Source organism: Myotis nattereri (genome assembly GCF_964212035.1).
Source record: "Myotis nattereri genome assembly, chromosome: 2".
In the NCBI taxonomy this organism is placed as follows: Eukaryota; Metazoa; Chordata; class Mammalia; order Chiroptera; family Vespertilionidae; genus Myotis; species Myotis nattereri.
In genome coordinates this window covers 20,722,678-20,737,588 of record NC_138076.1, presented here as the reverse complement: position 1 = coordinate 20,737,588, position 14,911 = coordinate 20,722,678, and positions in this window count along the sequence as shown.

Genomic DNA, 14,911 nt, shown 5'->3' with positions numbered 1-14,911 from the left:
TTAATGCTCATGAGAAAGAACCTATGAGACAATGTCAATCTTTAGTGATTATTTTCTTTCCAGAGGGGAAAGTAGCCAGTTCTCCATCTAACCCAATTTTCTAACTAGAAAGGTAAAAGTATTATCAAACAGATAAGAAAACCATAAAGAGAGGCATTACTAATCAGCACTCAAATGCCAACCTCATTTCCCCTTTGTTATGACAGAACTTGATATCTAACTGGTTCTCTGTGTCTCTTCCCAATGTTGGAGCTATAAATGCTGACACCAGGTATCACCAATTGTGAGTATCTATTCAAATATGCCCAAGGTCAGGGATGAAAATTGAAGTGACTCAGCTCAGAATGAAGCCAACCTTAGTTCTAATTCCCTCTTTTTGTAACTTATGTTAAGTACCAGGTCTTCCAATATGAGTTTCAGACCAAACCCTCATCTTAAACTCTACTTTCTATAACAAAGTCTCCATTTTGGAAGCTCCTAAATCTCTAACTTGCCCAGTATTCAAGTTTGTTTATAATGTAGATAGTGTAATAATTCACCCAGAGCTGTTTGAACTATTAGCTACAAAGCTCTAATGACCTTAAGAGTTTTCTGGTTTTGGTCATATCTCTAATTCTCAGAACTTTATGACTTACATTATCAAAAAAATCACTGAAAATGTTGATTGCCTCATGAAGGACAATAACATTGAGAGATTATTTTCCACTTCAAATTTAAAAGTTGCTTTAAAATTTATCTACTCCAACACACACAGACACACAGACACACACACACACACACACACACACACACTTTTTGTCAGATAAGTAAAGTGAGGCTCAGAAATCTGTGTGCACTGCCACTTGTCATACCATTTAATTTATGTTACCTCACTGCAATTCTAGGACCCTTTCCAATGATGAAACATCACTGGATTCAACTGTGTTGAATTAGTTTAATTATGCCTGGAAAGTCGGAGTGGAGATGGTCCCTTATGAATCCAGCTCCAAATCCTTTTGGGAGCATTGTTTACCTGCATGCAGCTTTTAATGAGCAAATAGAGCCCATGCGTAAATTAGTACAGTCATTTCCATTAGACCTTGATACACTCAGTGGGTTTACACCAGCTGTGTGCATTGCCAGAAACCCCAGGAATAAATTTCAGAGTTGCTCTCTGCTTCTTATAACATAGGCCAAGTGTCACATGAAATGCATGGACAACTTTTCCTTTGAATCCATTGTTTCTTCTTTTGTTCTGCAGCAATATTTGTAGCTAGAACTGCCTTCTCCAAAAGCAGGGCTTGAAACATAGACCAGTGTATCTAAATGTGCAAATGCGCTCACTATAGTTTTAAATGGCACCTCTTTCTAAAATTAAACTTAAAAAATCAGCTCTCAACTATTAAATTATAAGACATAATTAATAATTCATTTTTACTAATGCAGATAATTCCTCTGGGTCATTTAAAATGCATATGGCAGTGCAGTAGAGCCAACATAAATTCATTTTCTCAAGTTAGTCTTATTATTTTTCTAAGAATGTGGATAGATGTAGGCAACCTGACACACTGTGGAAGGAAAAGAAAAACACAATGTTTCAGACATAAAACACACACACACATAAGTTTCCCAACAATAAATAAACCTACCACGGCCTTAAAAAATCGAAAGAATACAGGAAACTTTCACATCTAACAATAAGATAAAACATTATATGTCAGGTGTCCCTCCACCGTGGGCAAAGGAACATCAGATTTTTCTAAACCATGGGAAGACATTTGGGCAGAAAAGCTATTCTTTTTTTTTTCTACTCTAGAGTTAAATAAAGTGCTCTAATCTCATGGACAGTGGACCCCGATCATTTTTGGGCAGAAACTTTGTAATTTCAAGCATGGTGTTTACTAAGCTGCATAAATGCCAAGATATTAGTCTAACAAAGTAAACTTTCAAAAGTGGTTAGAGGGTGAAGCATATTTCAGGCCCTGGAAGAGGACATGGAAAATGTATCAGCTTACACTATAGAGATGTGAACCACACTGACTCAGGTTCCAACCGGACTTCATAGGACTGGATTAGCCTGAGCTTTCCCCAAGTCCCCCAAATCAGAAAATGTCTCTGCAGATCTGGATGTCTCTATTCTATGCAAGTGAGTAAGACACAATATTTCTAAGTATTCCTGAAAAGTATATTACCCTGTGTTTTAATTTGAACTCATTTCCTTTCTTGAATTTTTCTCTCTCAGTAAATGGAGTACAGCTTTCCTACAATGAATGAGAGAATGGCTTCTATACTGGTGTAGTAGAGCTCGGGAAGTATGTCTCAGCGCTGCGGCTGATGCAATGGTGTGAGCACACTCCACCATGACATGCTTCCTCGGCACACCAGGAAGTAGCAATGCCCGCCTAAACTAACTCTTAGAGCCACGTGCATAGTACCCCAGCCTTTCAGCCATTGGTCGCCTATAGCAACGTGTACCCCTCTGATTGGTCGCCTATAGCAATGTGTCTCCCTCTGATTGGTCCCCTCATGCTATATATACCCCTGTTGTTCCACAATAAAACGGATCTGCGTCAATGAACCTGGTCCCCGGAGTCGTGCATGCAGACACCCTAGCGTTGGGGCTCCGTCGTCCTCACCCCCGAGGGACTCCCTGCTTCATACTGGGACTCTTAAGACATAATAAGTTATTTAAACAGTTCTTATAGAAGCTTGGGTCCAAAGTTTGGATTTGTCATTAACTATTCTCTTTTCTGTATACCCCACATAACTTTTTCTGTAGGTTCTACATTCAAAATTATTTAAGTAAACCACCACCTCAACATTCTTGTCCAAGAAGCCACCATCTCTTGTCTGATTTTAGTTGCCAGGATTCCTTCCTCTACTGAGTTCCCTGCTTGGACCCACATGTCTTTACAGCCTATTTTCAGAACAATGGCCAAAGGGATCCTTCTAACTTGTAAGCCAGATCATGCCATTCATCCAATAACTTCACAATCCTCCAATAGCTTCACAGGTAGGAAAATGGTCTTCACTACCATACAGATGTTACTTCTTTTACCCTCTCACTTGCTTTCTCTCTTCCAAATAACTTTCTTGCTCATTCTGAAATATGTCAAGTGTAGTCTCAACTTAGACCCCTGAATTTGCTATGGGAACCCTCTATAGCTGTGAAGAACTTACTGTGGCAGACTTGAGGACTTTCTTCCAAATTAAAAGTAAGATTAGTTATGTCTTTTATATAATTCCCTAGGGAAAATTTTTATTTATATGCAAAGTGATTGATGGTCTTCACTTAAAGAAAGCAATTAGGACAAAAAATTGCTAGCAAGGGGCAATTATCTCATTAAAAAGTCACAGATACTGTACTGATACACTTAATATTACTAATACTTTAACATTTTATGGGCACTTCACCAAATGTCAAGCATTTTGTTAATAGCTTTAGATGTGATGCTTAGCTAATCCTTAAGCAGCCTTACACTATAGATCCTATTATCTCTATTTTATTGACAAAGAAACTAAGATTTATATATGTTGGTTTTCTCAAGATCACAAATTAGTTTGATGAATCTGGGTTCAAACCTAGTAAGTAAAACGTTTCTCTGAGTTCTGTGAGGCACTCTAGCAAATTATTTGAATCCGATGAGGATGTCATTAAGAACCTCTGATCTGTATCCAGTAGGTCAGAAGGACTTGCAATTGGGTCCGAAGTTGTTACCCTGGTTAGCTAGGTATTAATGAAGGAAAAGAAAGCAAAGGGAATTGGACACTGAGCCTGTTTGCTTCACTAGGAAGCTACAGACTCATTCACATACTCCAGGGACTGCCACTAAGGAGACTTAATCCTCTCAGAGTGGACAGGAAATCTCCCCAGGAGCACTGCTCACCCTCCAGGGCCAGATTGTCAAGGGGAGTAGGGGGAGGTAAGCACATGTGCAATAGAAGTCAAAATGGTACAGGGTCCTGTCAGCCTAACCTGGGAAAGGAATCATTGGCTAGGAGGTGGTCCCATCAAAAGCCCACAAAAGCTTGGGAAGTTCATTAGTTATTTTGAAAAAGCTCCTGGTTCTTCCCAAGCCCAAGATGATAAAAACTCAGGGTTACAAAGAAGTTCTATATCTATCTATCTGTCTTTTATCTATCTATCTATCTATCTATCTATCTATCTATCTATCTATCTATCTTTCTTTCTTTCTTTCTATCTATCTATCTATCTATCTATCTATCTTTCTTTCTTTCTATCTATCTATCTATCTATCTATCTATCTATCATCTATCTATCTATCATCTATCTATCTATCTATCTATCTATCTATCTATCTATCTATCATCTATCTATCTATCATCTATCTATCTATCTATCTATCTATCTATCTATCTATCATCTATCTATCTATCATCTATCTATCTATCTATCTATCTATCTATCTATCTATCATCTATCTATCTATCATCTATCTATCTATTTAACTATCATCTATCTATCTATCTATCTATCTATCTATCATCTATCTATCTATCTACCTATTATCTATCTATCTATCTATCTATCTATCTATCTATCTATCTATCTATCTATCATCTTATTCTCACTTTCTCTCTTCCCCCAAATCGGGACCTGAACCAGCCCTATTGATTTGAGAGTTCTCTCCGTAAGCAACCATGAGAGTCTAGTCCCACCTGAGGCCCAATGCACACGGGCTCTAAAAGACTAAACTGAGACTAAGTATGGAACAGAAACTTTGCACAGTGGCCTCTGTTTTGTCTTTGCTAAAGACGCAGTTGGACTTTTCCATGGCAGGATGGGCAAAGATGAGACATTGAAAACAAAGGGGTCTATTACACAAATAATTTCTGCTGCGCCACAATCTGTGCATGCATCCTTAGAAAATGCTTTCCTGGAGATCCCATGGAAGATCCTGATTTTCACTGGCAGCATTGGGGAGGAGGACCTTAACCTATGGGATCTTACCTTTTATCCAGGTAGATAGTGAGTTGAATTGTAGGATACTCAGATGGGTGTCCTGGAATTGCTTGTTAGATGTGAGGGGAAATCCCTACCACCAGCTCCACATTGAAACTTGGTGAGCAGAACCCCTTCCTCAATAAATAAAGAATTAACATCAACCAGGATGTTGTGGTGGGCAAGGAGGGAATCCCAAATGGAAGTCAAACTGTAACAAATGACTGTGACTCTTAATGCTTGAATAACTTGAACACAATAATTACATTAAAGGGGGTGGGAAAGAAAAGAACTGACCTAAATAACGTTGGAAAATAAGACTTTGCTTATAAGCTGCCAGGATAAAAATAAAAGAACTGCACATGTCATTCTATTTAGTACACTTGGCTTTCATGGGGATGTGGCTAGTAATTATGAAACAAATTGATGTATATAGTGGGATTGAGAAAATAAATAAATATATATTATATAGTATATAATGAAAATCAGGCTTTTCACTGTTGAAAAGAGAAGTTACATATAATAAAATGGGCAAGGCTATATCTGTATGTATGTGAATATACAAATATTTCACTATCTTTGTCTAAAGAGAGACGTGTAAGCAAATAGAAATGAACATATCTATTACCCAGATCTTGGATTCTAAACATCATTCTTCAATATAAGGAAGTAGAGCTCCTTGGAGAAATGATTGATTATAGGACTGTGGCAGAAGAAATACAAAATCATCTTGGAATATTTTATGGTGTCAGGAAGTAAGAAAGTGCTTAAAACATAAAGAAGGTCTGACAAAAGAACTCAGGAGGCAAATGAAGATCTCTCATTGACCAAATGTGTGACAACTTGAACAACAAAATATGACATTAATAGATTATAATGCAAAGAATAAAATATTCATCAGACCATACTGATAGAAATAAATAATTGAGTAAGTAAATAAATTAGGGATCAGGCAAAGCATCTTCTTACAGAAGAATTCCAATTTAACAATGTAGAAGGAGTGATAGAAATAAAAATAGTTACAGATAAGGTTAGTAACCCACCCCACCATTCTTTTAACATTGTTTCTGTAAAGGCTGACGCTGACTAATATGCAGCTTGAAGATAAACAGCATGTTTGTGTAAGAATCCTAGGAACTAACTTCAAAAGATACAGACTCCCACTTTCAGGTATTTCAGCTTTAGCCATAATGCCAGGATGATGCACACCAGACCATCACTTGACCAGTTCTGAGATCCTTACTAGAATGGACTGTGCTGGTCTGCTTGTAGAGAACTTTCCAACCTCCCCTTGTGCTCTTTGTTCTGTTTTCCCGCCCCCTCCTGATCAAAACTTTTGCCTGCATTGAGATGTTAAGGTGGTCTTTGGGGCAAGAGTCCCCCATCTTCTCAGGCTTCCAGCTCTTTAATAAACCATTTTTCCTACATCAGCACCTGCTTCTCAAATATTGGCTTTTGAAGAGGCAGGCAGACTAACCTGCAGGCAGTTGAACCTGTGTTCGGTTTTAAGTTCAGTAATGGATGCTAAAATTAGTGGACAAAAATATGACGAGATAAAAAAGACATCTGCATAATCTCAAAGTATCTCTTCAAAAGATATGTATGAATTGCAAAGGGAAAATAGTAACTACAAAGTGGCGATATTTAACAGACGGCACCTTAAGAAAGCGATCTAAATTAACAACACCAATAATAAGGCATATCAAAAGCATGTGCTTCCTGTTATGAGGGGTACAGCATGGTTTCTGTGGCATTATTGCCAAAATTTCATAATCTCAACTTAATCCCAAGGAAGTATCAGAGAAATGAGTTAATGGAGCTACTTTTTAGTAGCTAAAATTTTAAATTTTAAAAATATTGTATAAAACACCTAATCAGTATTCTTCAAAATTGTCAAGTACATGAGAGATAAATGAAGACTGGAACTTTAAAAATTTGAAGGGAAAAGATGCATATGATTAAATGCAATAAAGAACTCTGAATTGGCCCTGACTGGTTTGGCTCAGTGTAGAGAGCATCGGCCTGCGGACTCAAGGGTCCCAGGTTCGATTCCGGTCAGGGGCATGTACCTTGGTTGCGGGCACATCCCCATGGGGGGTGTGCAGGAGGCAGCTGATCGATGTTTCTCTCTCATCGATGTTTCTATCTCTCTCCCTTCCTCTCTGTAAGAAATCAATAAAATATATTTTAAAAAAAGAACTCTGAATTGGATCCAGCACTGCAAATAGACATATCAGGGGTCTGGAGTCTCAAAGTCCTAGATCAAGGTGCCAGCAGAGTCAGTTTTTAGTGAGGCCTCTTTTCCTGGCTTATAGAGAGTCACCTTTTTGCTGTCTTCTTCCGTGGCCTTTCTTTTGTGTATTCAGAAAAGTGAGTGAGAATTCTCTGTTGTCTCTTTCTCTTCTTGTTAGGATACTAGCTCTATTGGATTAGGGTGCCAACCTTATTTAACCTTCATCACCTCCAAACACAGTCACATTGGGCCTTGAATTTCAACATATGCATATTTGGACAACAAAATTTAGTTCATAACAGGGACCAATTAGACTCATTATCTTCATATGTAAAAAAAAAAAGAAAGTGCATTTATTGGTGGATGGATGGATAGATAGATAGATGATAGATAGAGAACAAGGAGGGCGATGAGAAGACAGAGGAGGCAGGGACTAATTCTGTATCAGATGATGTCGTGGAAGATGGCATGTCTTATGAATACTCATGGAATATGTTTGCTGGGGCAATACCTACAATGTGATTACCACATAAATCTTAAATTAGTGACAGAAGAGACTACACGGAGAGTATGTGTGTGTGTGTGTGTGTGTGTGTGTGTGTGTGTGTGTGTGGCATAAAAACACTTTGAATTCTCATCAGACTGCCCAGATTTTTATAACTTCTGAAAACAAGGGGAAAAGATATTTACCAGAAGAAGTAGTTCCATTAACTCATACTAGCCAGATCTCAATTATATTCAATCTGACATAAAATTCCATGAAACAGACAAGAATGACATTTAAATGCAAGGAATTGACAGACCTTCCTTCCCCACCCCCTGCACTCTAAATAATAGTGTACAATAATACTTCCTAAGTACATTGTTTGACATTTTTCTGCAATGAATGGAACCCCTACTAGCATCACTAGCTTTGTAGGATTACCTCCAGGGAATGCGCAAAGCAGCTGCCAATTTTAACCAGCCAGGAGAGAGGGGGGAAATGAAACAAAAGGTAGGATAAAATAGAGTAAATCCCTGCAGTAAATTCAAGCTGTTTTGTTTGCAAAACTAAAAGATGAAACAAATATTATAGCTTTTGGATACATTAGTGAAAGAAAACCAAACACTTGGGTATGCACGATTACAGTCCAAACCAACCAAATTAGAGACCACAATAAATCAAAGGGGGGGGGGGAGAAGGAGAAAAATAAGATCAACTTCCATGACATACATCTAGATATGTCGAGTTTTATTTGCATGTTTGCTCAGTCCTTCGTCATTTGAGGAAGAATTAATAGTAAATTTTTCAAACTTTTTCTCCTTACAGTTATTATTGTGGCTTCCCTTCAAGCCCTGGTCATACCTGCCTGTAGTTCCATCAGAAAGTGAGGCAGAGGGGCTCTTACATGAAAAAAGTCTATAGTACTGGTCAGAAGCACAAGTCACAACCTGGACTTCTGAGTGGCATTGGAAACGGATTGAGGGGTGCAGTCTTGTGACACTGAGCCCTTAACCTGTTACAGATGATACTATATTCAGATAACTGATGTCAGAATTGAGTTATATAGTAGGACACCCAGCTAGTGTCCGAAGTGTTGGGAGTATTATAGTAGGATAAAGGAGAAATACAGGAGAAGCGTAGGCTTTTCCTACTCAGCTAGGAAATATTTGTTTGGGAGAAGGCTGGGATGAGTTCCTGATTAAGAACCAGTGGAGGCATATGAAGGCATTTGATTTATTCCTGCTATCCTGCTCCCTGGGGCCAAGCAAAATCAATAGCTGCTTATAATACTCTGGATTGAGGCAAATACCTAAAGTCATCCACAGTGGAAGCCAGGAAGCATTCATGAGCATGCACTTTCTTTGAATCATCAGCAACTGATCCTTGGTACGCCTGTTGCCAATGGCACCAAAGTAGTAGGAAAGAATGAGACAAAAACAAGAAAATTGTGGTACTTTATGAAAGTCTCTACCTAAGAGATATAATTGCAAAGGGTTAGTTATAATAAACTGACCAAACTCTCTAAGCTTAATCAGGGAGATTTCAGTTAACAGGTATCTATGAAGGCAGAGGAGAAGGAAGTATAAAACTTTAGCAGGCCATCTTTTGTCATAGATTAAGATTTGGTCTCAAGGAGTGTCAGGCGATATTCTGTCAGCCTGGAAATTTAAACAGGATCCATAAATGATGCGTTGGAATCAGAGTTGTCATCACCTAGCTTGTCAAGTTCTCATAAATCTTTGATTATTAGTCTCCAGGAAGCATTAAGTAGTAAAGAGGAGAGGAGAGGCTGAGACAGAACAGGTAAGTATAAATAGCAAAGAGTAAAGGAGTTTCAAGCATAGAAAGGAAAGGAAGGTAGGAAGAGGGCCACATCAAAGTGGTTTCATGGTTTTGGATAGTTATCCAGCCTCAAAAATTGTACCAGTACTGTACAGAGTGAAGTCTGCAGCAAGCATCCAAAATGTAAGAGATTGGTCTCTTATCAGTCTTTGACACAACTGTCTGCCCTTTAGTATTTTCTACCTTCTCCATTCCCAACCTTGTCTGACATGTCTCACCTCCTGTCTTTTCACCTCTTCCTATATAATCATCTGGATGAACTCCTGCCTCTCCACTCTTGGTTCTGATCTGCTGCATGATTCCTCCCTTCGGAAATGACATTGGTTTTTAGTAACAGACCCATTGGTTAAGCTCTGTTTCTGCCTTTTATGTCCCTTCAGAGGAAGCCTGAGTTAAGAAATCTGAGCTCTATCTCATCCCTAGCCCAGACCCCAAGGCCTAAGTCCAAAATCTTGGAACAGTGAAAATTGTAAAGTCAGTTTTCATGCCAAGGTACTCCAAATCTATATGCTACATATCCATGGGGCCTTAGGCAAGCCACTTAAGCTCCTGAATTTCAATTTTTAATCTATAAAACTGATTACCAACATGTCCCTCATTACAAGGATATTCATACAGTAAATGTGGAGTGTTTTGTAAACTATAAAGATTATGAAAATCCGATTTACTTGAGAAATGTTGTTAAATTCTCCAGGCCACCAACCATTTCCCCCACTTCTTCCAGGGGAGAACTTACGTGTAGGGCTTGATACAGTATCCCAGGAAATTCACCCCATGGCACCAACCTGAACTACAGATACTCCTGGGAGGGTAGGCTATGAAAGGAGAGCAGCTAAGCTCACAGGAGCAGAAGCCAGGTTTGAGGTGTGGCTTCATGAAGCTTGAGAATAAATACCCATCCCCTCACTCCTGCCTTTGTGTCTGCTGGTGGCAACGTAGGACAAGGACAGAATGAGGTATGTGCCTGGAGGAAGTTGTAGGCCAGGCACTGGACAGACCAACTAGAGACATCCAACTTAAAACTTAGGGAATGTACAAGAACAATGCAGACTGTTTCAGAGCTAAAGAATCCTCCATCTGTGGGAGGAATCTTTGAAATGAGCTGTCAAAGACAATTTGACTCATAGTAAATATTTTCAATTTGCCTCCAGGGACTGTAGAATATGGACTTAAGGTTCAGAAAGCTATAAGGGCCACAGTCAAGACAGACAGCAGGTGAAATAGAGACACATAGCTGAGGAAGGGATGAGGGAGAATCCCAAAAACTTATCAAAGAATAATGGCAAACATCACAGAACCTTTGGTTAGGACAAAGATGAAATGTGGGCCATGGCTACCATAATTCTAAACACCTTCCTATAATATATCCAATAATGTAATCATGGCATTTCTTTTTTAAAAATATTTTTATTGATTTCAGAGGAAAGGAGAGGGAGAGAGAGATAGAACATCAATGATGAGAAAGAATCATTGATCAGCTGCCTCCTGTATGCCCCTACTGGGGACCAAGCCCACAACCTGGGCATGTGACCTTGACTAGAGTTGAAGCTGGGACCCTTCAGTCCACAGGCCGAGGCAAACCACTGAGCCAAACCAGCTAGGACTGGCATTTCTTTTTAAAAAAATATTTTTATTGATTTCAGAAAGGAAGGAAGAGGGAGAGAAAAAAAACATCTAGATGAGAGAGAATCATTGATTGGCTGCCTCATCAACACCTCATGTTGGAGATCTAGCCTGCAACCAGGCCATGTGTGCTGACCGGGAATCGAACCATGATCTCCTGATTCATAGGTCGATGCTCAACCACTGAGCCATGCTGGCTGGGAAATAATGGCATTTCTTTATGCAATGAAGTCTTATTAAATTAATATAGTTTTATTCAAAATAGCATGCATTTGAAGTAGTTCTTTCTCCCCAGTTGACTTAAATGTCTTATTATTCTTAAATAAAATATCAGATATACTTAAAGTTTTTTACAGCTTCCTTAGAATAAAATTAACAAGGTATTACTCAATTTTTTTAGAGTTTTCTGGTATAGTGCCCATAAAGCTTCACAAAAGTAATGGAAAATATGTTCATAATTTTCATCTGGCATGTAATAAAACTCAAACTCTGGAAGATGGGGTTCAGCCAGCAGGGCCACTCTTCTGTATTGTTGATTGAACTACTATGGGGTGCAGCTGAGATCTGGAGTTAGTTGTGGTAAATGTGTGGGCCCGAGAGTGGGCAATGGTGGACAACAGTGCTACCAGCTTTGGGCATTCAGGATATATGGTGTCAAGCATACTGTCCCTTATATCCTTCAGGTCATTGGCGATAGAGTGCATTATATACCCCAGGTATGCCCAGTTTCTTTTCTTAGCCAAGGAATTTAGTTGTACACACATTGATTATGCTTCTGTTCTATATCATTACGTAACAAACAATCTTGAAACTTGGTTTTTAAGAATAATGGTTGTTTTCATTTCTTACTATTCTGAAATTTGGGCAGGAAGTATGGCGCTCACTCACCTCTGCATTGTGGTGTCTGGAGCCATAAGCTGACTGATTCAATGGCTAGAAGCTAGAAAAGCTGAGCCGGGGCATCTCTCTCCTCCTTCCTGTGGTTGGTGTGGCTTTCCATGTGGTCTCTTCAGCATGGTGGCCAGGAGGTGCACTTCTTGAGTTGCAGCTCAGGAGTCAAGAGGAAGTGTTCCCAGAGGCCTTTGAGAATGTTCGTAGAATGTGTTCATATAAGCTAAAACTAAGAGAAGAGTTTTTGTTATTCATTTAATATTGTCAAATAATATCTACATAGGGAAATTATACCTCGATTCAAATTGCCACTAAATATCAGTGATGTTGTGGCAGTTGATGAACAGAATAAATGGAATGTAATAATGATGGATTTGATGAAAGCCTGAAATTGAGAAGCATATGGCTTACAGGTTATAGAACAAGCAGTGGAAAGATAAAAAATGAGGAAAACTGTGAATTAGTCTCAGGAATATCTCCATAGAGGAAACACAAAGTGAATTACCATTGTACAGGATGGTAATTTCAGCACTCTGAGTCAGCTTCATTTATCACCACATGTTGCCAATACAGGTGTAACTCATGCATGGATGTTCCTTGGGTTTGTGAATAAAAGCCTTTTTACTGTTAAGGTCTCTAAAGCCCATGATATCACCCAGTTTCCAGGTAATCAAGCCCATAGACACTCCTTAATGGAGAGGTAGTAGTAGAGACTCTGATCATTTTCTCATAGTTGGAATGTGAATACACAACAGGAAAATACCCCTATTTACAATTTTGATGGCCATAATAATTATTTTATCCTATTTTCTGGAGATTGCCTACAACCCAGGTTATCCAAGGGGTCCTGACTCCTCCAATAATAGTACTTTGTATGTAGTCTTTTTCTTATACCCTACGTTATTCAGAGATCTTTTACTGACTTCCTCAGAAGATCATTATTTAAAGCCATGAAGTACTGCAGAAGCAGGGCTGTGTAGTTCTACCTGTGGAGAAGCCACAGCGTGGGTGGTATTCACTGCTCTAAGCACTTTACATATAATTACATCTTCTATTCTTACAACAACCCTATGAAGTAGTTCCCATTAATTATGTCCATAGTACAAATGAGAAAACGGAGACACTAGACAGTTAAATTAATTGCTCAAGACATTACTCAAATAGTAAGTGGCAGAGCTGGCAGTCTGAATCCAAAGTCCACATTCTTGCCTCTTAAAGGGCTCATGGAGCATATTATTACAGAAAATTATTAAATGACCAGAGAGAAGAAATGATCTTTAGCCAAGTTCAAATTTAATAACAAGAATTGTGTCTTTTCAGAGCTTCTCAAATCTCAAGGGCAGTTTTCCCGCTGCTTGGTCCATTGCAGTTGGATGGAGCAGAATGGACGGGAATGGAATCTAGAGCTCTCTCTACTCTTCATTGTGGGAGAGATGCTAAGAGATGGTATCTGTTGGAACAGCATTTCCAACAGGTAGAACATGGTTTCTAGAGATCAGGTAGGTTGACTCTGAGGAAGTGTGGCTGTGTGTTGTGGTCAGTGCTGTGTAGGTGTGTTAGAAATGAATGGAGGACCCTGGGCTTGGCAGTTTAGAAACTGGTGATATCTGGATTTCAAAGGAGAGAAACAGATGTCAGTGGAGAAGTTGGTGGCTGAGGATACAAGACATAACTCAGTTATGGAAACTGGTAAATAGAAACAGAATTATTATGGAGACAAGTGTGCCTTATTTGTGTCATGGGATCTGAAATTTGAAAGAGCAAATAGAATGAACTAAAAAAAAGTATAATGTTGATTTTTAATATGTAGACATTCTTAAAAACATGAAAAATACAGAAAACAATGAAGGAGAAATAATAGTCAACTTAAATCTCTGTATTTATAAGTAGCAACATTTTAATATTCAACACATTTTTCTAATAATTTTTGAGTATGTGTCTTTGTTTATATTATATAATTGGGATAATATTTATACCCAAATTTGTTTCCTGATACATATTAAACTGTAAACATCATTCCATTAATTATTATACTGTAGAAAAATTGATAACATAAGTTTTAATAGTTACAAAATATTCCATCATATATATATATATATAATTAATCTCATCATCCCCAAGTCTTTCAACACTTAAATTATTTTCCAATTTATTACTATTAGCAATAACATGAAAATGAATACTCCTGTCAGTAAGTCTTTAAGTACATTTTTGGTTATTTTAAAACAGTATATGTATAGACTAATGGTTGGGTGAACAGTAAATTTCTTAACCGTTTTAGTGTATTTAACCAATTTTTTTCTAGGAAGGTTGTACCTACTTATCCTCCCCCTACAAACTTGAAATATTACCTATGACTATTTATTCAATCTCTGTACATTTTATGGTTGAGAGTGGGTTTATGTCGTTCATTCATTCATTCATTCATTCAACAAACTGAATATTCAGTAATGGAAGGGTCATTGTATAAACATTGTGTACCCAGAGCTGCTCTAGATTCCAGGGAATCAGATAAAGTCTCACATTTGCTTTATTTTGCATTTTGGTAGCAACTAGCCAGCTTTTTCATGTGTACATTCATTATTTGTGTTTCCTCCTGTATGAATTTTATGTCCTTTCACCATTTTGGATGAAATTTTAGCCTTTTACTTATTGATATGTAAGGTCAAATCAAATGCTGATTTGGCTTAGATTCAGGTACAAGAATAGTTTGAGAGTTTACAAAATTTTGCAAGCATGGGTTCTGATTTGAAGGATTCAATAACTGTTTGCATTCATCCATCTAGCCATCAAACAGTCATTGAGCTTCTATTAAGTGCTCAAATGTAAACATTCTTGTAGGCAAAGGGAGATACAACAAGATGCTGTTTCTACTGTCAAGTTGATCATAGACCAG